Genomic DNA, 9483 nt, shown 5'->3' with positions numbered 1-9483 from the left:
ACAGGTCAATTTGGTTCCTAATTTTTCTCTGGAAATACTTGATCAATATTTTAAGTTAATAAAATTTACTGTTGCAAAAGTGAGTTATCATCACCCAAGTTTTCCCCAAAATAAGTTTTCTAATAACTGACTTGAGAATTTGTTTCTAAATTTAAATTTGAATAAATTAAGTTTAGATTCTTGAGCCGAGAGTATAGTTCAATAGCAAGTAAAACAATTGCCTAGCACAAGTGAAGCCCTGGGTTTAACCCCAGCATTGCAAAATAATCAAAATTCTCAGTTGAACTATTTCATGCATGAATAGAGGCTAACTTATGGGTCATATATCTTCTTGGGAAGGATTAATAGTGAAATCCTGACATTTCACGTGTTGCTCCAAAGGGAATAGGGTTGAATACACCCACTACTCAGCAAGCTCAACTTTAAATTTTAATCATGTTAAAAGAATATAAGTTGTGCATCCCTAATTACTTTCTTGGCTTCTATTTACTATTACCAAATCACATGTATATTAAGTTATTCTCAGCAAATCTGTCTATAAAAACAGAAGTGATATCTCCCACCAAAAGTGAGGTACTGCTCCAAGCAATCACCAATGGTACAATTTCACTTTCCTTTTCTGGATTAAGAGATGATTCTGCCACTATACAATTTCTAATCATAAAGACTGAGAATGTGAAAGGTGAAAAATACAGGCATATTGCTATTTATGGTAGATGAATCTGTGACCTTACAGGCAACAGGACTTTCTCACATATTTAAGAAGTCTTGCATAACCCAAAGGACTGGAACTAATGAACTGCCCAAAGCTCAGCTGTGCTTCTCAGCTTGTCCATACAAATTGGACAAGCCCTTTACTGTTAGAAGACATTCCTCTAGTGGCTCTAATGATTACAATGTTTTAAATTCATTACAGACCAAACTCAAATTCTTACAGACATATGTGAAGTTGTGTTCTGAGTGTTAGCAATGGAATAAATAAGAGAGAACACATATGAAAATGTCTGTCAAGGATGCTAGCTGTTTGGAAAAATGATAACATATGATGACAAATGTTCCTTTCCTTCCTCTGAATAAATGTATTTCCCCAAAGACCATTGTCCTCACTTAGTAACATAGTAAAAAGTACATCCTCTGAGGATGTGATATGTGATAACATAAGGTTATGCATGACCCCACTGATTTCAATGTGTCGGTCAATCAATCATCAACAAACTTTAATTTTGCCTAGTACCAGGCACTTCAGCAATTGTCTGGAAACAACTATATGAATGATAGTGGTTACTAATAAGGGACATTAGGTTTGAAGACAGAAAAAGATAACTAACAAAGTAAGGCAATGTGCTGTTGTCAGAGCACAGGAGAAGGATCCAAATAAAAAATAACCACTGTTCTATGGCAAGTTAGGATTGAATGACAAGTTAGGATTATTCAACCTTGAATATTTGGCAGATATTTTCTCAGAAACTTGAGCAGTGGTTCTCAAAGCGTCGTCCCCAGACCCCTGATACCTCTCAAGACTCAGGGATTCTATGAGATTAAAATTATTTTCATGAAAAGCCTAAGGTGCCATTGGCCTTCTTCTCATTGTGTTAATGTTTTCATGGGTAGTGTGTAAAACTGGTTTTTCATTTGAAGCAAAGCAGTGGCATCAAACTGTATAGTGCAGTAGTCTCCCCTTTATCCAGGAAACACATTTGAAGACCCCCATGGATGTCTAAAACTGTGGATAGCACCAAACCCTATATAAACTATTTTTTGATACATATGAAAAAGTTTAATTTTAAACTAGGCATAGTAAAAGATGAATAGTAACTGATGATAATACCGAATGATTATAACAAATGCTGTAATAAAAGTTATGTGAATGAGTCTCTCCCTTAAAATACTCCATTGTACAATGGATCAAGCCTTTGTGTATGTAGTAGCGTCACAAGAAAGGCTACTTGATCACAAGCACTGCCACACTGCAGTGGTTGATTTGACAACCAAAATGGCTACAAAGTGACAAATGGGTGAGTAACTTATACAATGTAGACCCACTGGGGAAAAAAAAAAAAAGATGATTTATGACCTGGGTAGGACAGAACAGGATGGCACAAACTTTCATCATGCTACTTAGACTGGCATGCATTTTAAAACTCATAAAGTGTTTATTTCTGGAGTTAATTTTTAGATCACAGTTGATTTCAGGTAACTCAAACCATGAGGTAAGCAAATCTTGAGAAAATGAAACCACCAAAAGAGAAGGGGCCACTGCATAGTCACTATAATTTTCATCACCACACATTTGCAGTAACAAAAAAAAAAAAAAAAAAGCCAGTTTCACTCAAGAATGTGATTGATAAAGCAGTAAAAATCATTAACCTTGTTAAATCTTTACTCCTAAGGTATCTTTTTAATATTCTATGGGATGACATGGGAAGTATACATAAAGTGCTTCTGCCACCACACAATTACAACAGTTGTCTAAGAAAAGCACTGGTACGATTGAGTTTCAAACTGAACTAGTCATTTTTTTTAAGAAAAATAGCATTTTTATTTAAAAAAATTGAATGACAAGTTAGGATTATTCAGCCTTGAATATTTCACAGATATTATCTCAGAAATAAACAAAGTGAACCAGTCACTTCAAGGAAATCAACTGACAATGTATTTTACCAGTAATAAAATTTTAACTTACATGCAAAAATTAGAATATTGAAAAATTAGTATCCTAATTTTAAAATTTTTTCCTGATGAAATAAATTAATGAAAATAGTATTTTTGATAACATGATGTACAGACAACATTTGGAGGAGCTGCATAATTCTAAACCAATAACTTCCAAATGACCAGTGAATGCTGTAACAAATTATGCACGGGTAAAACATCCATTCAATAGAACATTTTGTCTTAATACAACAAAGTAAACTTTATTGATAATGGATTTAAATTGTACATTGCAGAAAACTTTTTTAAAAAATTACCACTTGAAGAATTGAGGAATAATAAAAGAATATCCATAATTATCTGAAAGAGCTATTTAAATACTCCTCCCCTTTTAATAATATATAATATATATATATATATATATATATATATATATATATATATATATATATATATATATATCTTTGAGGCCTAATTTTCTTCTTATGCATCAACCTATATAGTATATCACAATACATGAAATGCAGAAGCAAATAGGAGAATCCAGATGCCTCCCTTATGCCAGATACTAAAGACTTGCAAAATGTAAAATGCAATTTTTCTTAAATGAGGAGAGATAGGGTTATTTTCATTAAAAATATGTCACTTGTGTTAATATATAATGGACTTACCATCATATAAATTAAGTACCAAATATGTTTAACATTTTTACAATTTTGATTTCTAATATAGTATTGAATAGATACAACCCACATAAAACCAAATAAACAAAATCTTTGCAAGGTCCTAAGGTGAAAGTATTTGAGAATCATTGGACTAGAGAAAGGGGAATACTAAGGAAGAACTGGAGAAACTGTTCTCTGGGAGCTGCCATTTGAATAATATCCAACATACCCCTCCTTCTCCATTCCTTTATGACTACATATGTATAGTGTTGTAATTTAAGTATGACCAATTTACACTAGTGTTCCTCACATAACAATGTCTTGTACTTGTGGCAATACAACATAAAATCCCCAAACTGCAGCAAAACTCCTTAATAATTAGAAACCTGTTAAGTGACATTACCTAACCAGTGATTCCTTTTCATATCCAAACTCTCCCTTCATGTTTGCTATTATTATTATTATAACCTTTCCATTTATTTTATGTAATTAAAGATATTGTCTAGCAAATAAACTAAGCATTAAGCAACAGTCAATTCATTTTCCTATTTCATACTGACCATATAACTCTTCACCTATATAATCCCAGGCAAAACAAAAACAATGGAATTTTAATTAATCTATCTGCAATAGTCATTCTATTTGTTTAGATTTTTTAAACTTCCAAACAAATGTACACTCCTGCCTACCCCATTATTGCCACCATAAATCATCTGGGATACAGAAATTCAAGATTGAGATCCTCTGTGGCATGTAGGGTTTTGTTTTTTTTAATTTAGTTTCTGGCCACTAGAGTCATGATATAAATAAGTTTGCTAATTTTTGCCCAGTCATCAGACCTCTGAAAGTCCCTTTATTGTGACCCAGGATAGGGATACACTCCAGTTTTAGGACAGTATAAAAAGTCTGGGTCTAGAATCAGAAAGTGGCTTTCCACTTAATAACTGTGTAAATTGGGGAAAGTAATTTAAGCTCTGAACTTCAGTTTCCTTATATATAAAATGAAGCTAATGATATCTGCCTTGAGTAGCTGATACAAGGAATGATAGTCACATTTTTTAGCAAAAAGCCAATGGTATTATAAAGTAATACATTGTTTTAAATGTTGACATTATTGATATTTCTTATTATTGCCAACTTGTAGCAAATTTTTTTTAAAATAAACTTCCTCTATAGGTCTTTCACCCCATTAACATGGAACAAAACATGACATGCAATTGCTTATACATGTAGTTCTGGTCCTTGGCAAACTTAATAGCTGGTCTGTTTTATCTTTAGGTAAAAAGAACAATCTGTGTTCTCATGTCCCTCAGAGAGCCTGTTCCATGTTCAACAGCTGTAGGTCTATCTTAGAAGCAGCTGGGCTTCTAGTTAGGATTTTCAAACCAATATTGAAATCTTCTCACCTGGATTTATTCCCCTTTCCTTCCTCACTTGGACCACAGTTTCATAGTACCTTAATTAGTACTCATCATTATTTGGGGCAGAGTCTATATTGTGCCTATGTTCTGGAATATATTATGATGTTGGGAAAAATTGAATATCATCAATATGCTCTGTTCCTCGTTGTAATAAAGAACATCTTGGTGTCATGTTGCGACAATTCTGTAATTAGACTAATCTTTGCCTTCCAAAGGTATTTCATGGATTAATCAGAGTTTTTAATTGTGCATGAGATTTATGGGGGAAGAGCATAATCTTGCTACTATTACATACCTTTTTTTCACTATATAATTTAACAGAAATTACTTTTTAAAGCTATTTAGAGATAATTGTAATAGCCAGTCTCTAATATTTTACATTTGGTTTTACTTTCCTTAAAAAAAAAAAAAAGTGCTCCACAACTGTATTTTTAATTTAGCGAAAAAGACGCTCGTTTCTGAGGAAATGTGAAGTTTAAGAAGATATATGAAGTCTGTTCAAAAATTCCGAAAACTCAGCTCTCTGGCTTAGCAAGAGACGTAGGTTTTCAGGAAAACGCAACTCCTTAAGAATCTCTTCGTTTGGACCAATCCGAGCTGCCCCAGCTCCGCGCTCTCAGAATGGGACTGCGCTGCGGACACTCTATACTAGCAGACACACACCCTGGCAGAACTGGCTTGAGTCCTCCCAGTTTCCACACGAAGATGCCTCGGAATCTTTACCACAGTAATCAGAAGATTCTATGGATCAGTAATTCCCAATTTCTAATGAGAGAAGCCTTTTTAAAATTCAATAATATTTAATCAATCTTCACCACCACCACCATTCAGAGCCTGGTAGATGGATAATATATGTATGTTTTTGGAGGGGGACTCCAAAAGATTCTATGATACTTTCAAAATAATGATAGTATTTGCATATACCTGAATTTATTAATGCTGTAAGCTAAGTTTACAGGCATTGCTTGGTGCACGGATGGCTTGACCCGCAATGAGGACACCCCCCCCCCCCCGCCCCCAGGTGCCCAGGGTCCCAAGCCCAAGGCTGCTTAGCTGTTGCCGGCAGTAGATCCCGACTTCCACCCCAAACGTTCTATTTAGGATTCCCAGGGCCAGCAGGGCGCTCTTCCAGCACGTCGCCGGGGCATCACAGTGCATATTCTGCCCCCTATCGGTTGTGAAAACAATAATCCAAACCCGGGTTAAAATCGACTGGAAAGAGGCCTCTTGAGTAAGAGAATATTCCAGGACTGCGCAGTCCCATGAAGACTCTCAGAGCGCTTTTTTTTTTTTTTTCCAGTCAGTCAGCTCTGACTGGCTTATTGTAATGCTGTTGTTCGTAACTGAAGCGAATGTTGGATCGGGAAGAATCTGATACTGCTTCGGTGGGGGGGAGGGACGTGATTCACCCAAGGGTTCAATTTATGTTTTCCACCCTCCGATTCAGCAACCCGCCTCGTCCTTTATGAATAACACTTGCCTTCAGCAGAGATGGGAACATTCATTAGCTCATAGATGATGTTTTCCTGAGCCCATAAAGCAGCTACTCCGCCCCCCCCCCCCTTACACCTTGAGCAGAGTCCAGCAGTAACCTTTGCTGATGAGGTGACAAAGGCCACCCTCCCAGAGAATCTGGTCTCAGCTCTTTCCAGAAATGGCCTTCCCAGTGTTACTTCTTCGGTTCCTTTAGCAGGAGAATGAATATGCTCAAGAAAAGTAAATACTGAGAAGGAAGCTCCTAGCTACTCTACTACCACTCATGTCTGAACATATAAATTTTCTCCAAAACTGAAAATTTAAGATTTGTCTCCAATTGTATATAGTTAAGATCGCTAGCAGGCTGGGGAGAAAGGGGGAGGGGTGCTTACAATCGAATAGTTCTAATTTTTATTTTCATTATCTTCACCCACCTCTTCACCACCCTCTCAATACACACTCTCTGCTGTATCCTAACTTGTTCACTCATGTCCATCTTGGCTTTGGAGCTTTGGGGAAAAAAAAGGTAAGAGAAACAGAGGTGAGTGGAAGAAGGGAGGGTGGAGAAGTGGCAGAATGGGCTTCAGACCACACGGCTTGCTCAAGCAGGCGTAGTGGCGGAAGGGTCTTCGGGAAGACGGCGGAAACGTCCCCGTACACTCTCAGTTTAAGTGTAGGCTCGCCCAGGGTACCGGTGGCAATAGGAGATCCGGGTTTCTCTAGGTCCCCGCGGAGGCTCCCGCCCTTTCCTTACTTGGGGTCGGCGCCTCCGCTATAGCTGCGAGCCTGGGAGTGGGAAGAAGCGCCGCTGCTCTCCTCTCCCTCCCAGCCCGCTAAGGTTGCAATCGCTGGAAAAGTCCCTGTTACAAGGCGGCCGCAGGTGTCCAAGTAGCCCATTCCCAGCGGGAGCGGAGCGCTGGGCTAGCCGACCCCTCCCAGCATCTAGCTCTGGGAGTCCGGATCGTATGGCGGAGGCTCCAGCGCACGGGTGCCCCGGGGTCCCGCGGCCTGTGGGTGCGGTGCGCAAGGGCGCGATCAAGAGGAGGCAGCTCCTGGGCGGAAGGCGCGGCGTAGCCACGGCCACGGCGGCCGCCGGGTCTCGGGCGGAAGCGCGGGCTCTGGGAGGAGGGGCTGCCGCGCCCCGCGGAGGCCCAGGGCTGCCCGCCCAGAAGTGGAGCCCGCCCGCCGGTGGGCAATCGCCCGCCAGCTGGGATGAACCATGGCTGGGTTCGGCTCCCACCCCTCCCGCGGAAGGGCGAGGCCGGGGCCCAGGCACATCCGACTGGCTGTGTGTGTCTTTGACTTGCACACTGAGCCCCCTCCCAGGCGCGCAGGCCCCAGCTAGGAGGCCCGCTGCCCCGGCGTCTGCCACCCCCAGGACTCGGAGCTGCCAGACCCAGCCTCCTGGCAAGCAGTGACTTCCCGGATGGGGCCATGCTTTTCTTCCAGGACAATCAGGGCTCCTCCCCTCGCAGCGATCTTTCTAGGAGGCCACCTCCAGAGATTCCGAGGCGATTTCCTCCCTGCCGGTGCTAAACTGGTAACTCCTCTCGCTAAAAGCACCCGGGAGAACCACAAGCTGAGTATTTGGCGAGGGTCCACCACCACCGAAAGACACACACGCTGCAATGTGCGTGGATTGTTTTTGATCAGCCAGTTAATGGTAACTAGAAGTTCGCTATTTTCGATAGCCTTGATTTTCAGGCTCTTTAAAAGTTACGTTGTCCTATTTTCTGGTTGATGGACAACACGGAAAATGGAATAATGCTTTGTGTGTGTGTGTGTGTGTGTGTGTGTGTGTGTGTCTGTGTGTACGCGCACACGCTTGCTTCAAAATCAATTGTAATGATAGTGACCGAGAATTTCAAAGCATCTTGTGAGATAAAATGGAGATGCGCACCTAGGTGAGAGTTATCCTATTACACAGTAGCCGGCTGGATCCGGCTAACAGAGACTCATTCCCTTCCTCCTTCAGCTTACCCACTCTAAAGGGAGTTTTATCATTTAATTATTTTTTAATTATCATGAGGCTCACAGTCTAAGAGTAAGCATAGGGCAAAGATGGAGCACGAAATTTAGACAGTTCTCTCAAACTAGCTTTACCTTTCTTGGGGAAATAATTACTGGGCTAATAAAGAATTTAAGATCTGAGAAAAAAAGAAAAAGTTACTTTTAAAAAAAAGCAGATTTCAGTCCCACACCTGAAATCCCAGGGACTGAAGAGGCTCATGCAGAAGGATCACAAGTTCAAGGCTAGCTTCAGCTACTTACGGAGACCCTGTCTCAACACGAAATGAGCATGCCCCCGTACCAAAAAAAAAAAAAAAAAAAAAAAATCCCTAGTACCACACACACACACACACACACAAACATACTCATGGGCTATGCAAATAATAAATAACATCTGTTGAATGCTTGAGATGCCACAAGGAACATAGTTTATATTTTAAAAGCATTATATCATTTTACCCTCCAGATTCAGTGTGAAGTGGACATTGTTAGCCCTGCTTTATACACTGAAAAAAATGAAATATTGGAGACCAGAAATAACTTACCCTAAAGTCACCCAGTAAAGAAGAAGGACTAGGATTTAACACCCAGCAGTCTAATGCAGAGTCCTTATGCTTTTCACTGCATTGTATCTTCAGATCACCTCAAGTGAATGTACTCAAAGTAAGACTTGAGAAGCAGTGATAGAATCACACTCCCTCATTTTTCTAATTATAAAACAACACCAAAATATATATCCAAAGGAAATGAAATTGTATATCAAAGAAATATCTGTACTTCTATGTTTACTGAAGCAATATTCATCATAGTCAAGATATGAAATCAATCCAGATGCCCTTAGGTGAACAATCAGATAATGAAAATGTGGAATATTATTCACTCACAGGAAAAGAATGAAATCCTATCATTTCAGCAACATGGATGATAATGGAGATCGTTTTGCTAAGTGAAATAAGCCCCACACAGAAAGACAAATAACACATATTCTCACTTATTTGTAGTAACTAAAGTTACTACAAATCTCATAGATTGGAATGGAAAATGGGTGGGGGATGGAAAGAAGTTAAATAAGGGGCAGCAAAACACAATTAGGGGACTGGGATTGGGGCTCAGTGACACAGCGCTTGCCTAGCATGAGTGGAGGCCCTAGGTTCGATTTTTAGCACCGCGTATCAATAAATAAAATAAAGGTCCATTGACAACTAAAAAATATTTTTAAAAAACCACACAATTAGGAGAAATTAGTTCTAGTTTCCTAT

This window comes from Marmota flaviventris, chromosome 8 (genome assembly GCF_047511675.1).
Source record: "Marmota flaviventris isolate mMarFla1 chromosome 8, mMarFla1.hap1, whole genome shotgun sequence".
In the NCBI taxonomy this organism is placed as follows: Eukaryota; Metazoa; Chordata; class Mammalia; order Rodentia; family Sciuridae; genus Marmota; species Marmota flaviventris.
The sequence above is the reverse complement of the archived record's forward strand: the minus strand, read 5'-3'. Positions refer to the sequence as shown.